This window comes from Schistocerca nitens, chromosome 3 (genome assembly GCF_023898315.1).
Source record: "Schistocerca nitens isolate TAMUIC-IGC-003100 chromosome 3, iqSchNite1.1, whole genome shotgun sequence".
Taxonomy (NCBI): Eukaryota; Metazoa; Arthropoda; class Insecta; order Orthoptera; family Acrididae; genus Schistocerca; species Schistocerca nitens.
Window position 1 is genome coordinate 594,698,606 of NC_064616.1, and position 876 is coordinate 594,699,481.

Here is an 876-nt window from a genome sequence, read left to right on the forward strand (position 1 = left end):
GCAACATTACTCATCACATGATGACTGCCTACCATCCGCAAACTAACGGGCTTACTGAACGCCTTAATAAGACCTTGACCGATATGCTATCAATGTTCGTCAATGTTGAGCAGAGCAACTGGGATGAAGTGCTACCTTTCGTGATGTTTGCCTACAACACCGCCAAACGAGTCACCACAGGATTTATGCCCTTTTTCCTGGCGCTTGGGCGTGAGGCGACTACGACGATGGACACTGTGTTTCCGTTACATCCTTATGACGTGGACGACGACTACATCGACCAGGTGTTAACCAAAGCTGAGGAAGTTCGGCAGTTAGCTCGACTTCGCACGCTGCAGGCTCAAGAAAACGATCGCGGAAGGTATGTAGCGAGCCACTGCTCTGTTGTCTACCAACCTGGTGACCTCGTCTGGATCTTCACTCCTGTTCGGAAGGTTGGTCTCTCTGAGAAGCTCCTCAGGCGCTACTTTGGACCTTATAAGGTTGTAAGACAGTTAAGAAATGAAATGATAATTAAATAGACACCCTAGCTGCAAACAGGCGTTGATATACTTCACTGGGGACATGTTGAAAATGTGTGCCCCGACCGGGACTCGAACCCGGGATCTCCTGCTTATATGGCAGACGCTCTATCCATCTGAGCCACCGAGGGCACAGAGAATAGTGCGTCTGCAGGGACTTATCCCTTGCACGCTCCCCGTGATGGGCAAACATCTATTAGGCGCACTACGAATGTAGTGGTGTGGACATGTTGGGAATGTGGATCTCACGGGGAGCGTGCAAGGGATAAGTCCCTGCAGACGCACTATCCTCTGTGCCCTCGGTGGCTCAGATGGATAGAGCGTCTGCCATGTAAGCAGGAGATCCCGGGTTCCA

General features: G+C 51.1%; 1 non-coding gene across 1 annotated transcript; it reads right to left on the reverse strand.

Moving 5' to 3' along the window:
- Positions 1 to 578: 578 nt before the first annotated feature.
- On the reverse strand, positions 579 to 653 carry Trnai-uau (transfer RNA isoleucine (anticodon UAU)). The gene has a single exon. It is a non-coding gene; the product is annotated as a tRNA-Ile (tRNA).
- Positions 654 to 876: the final 223 nt, after the last annotated feature.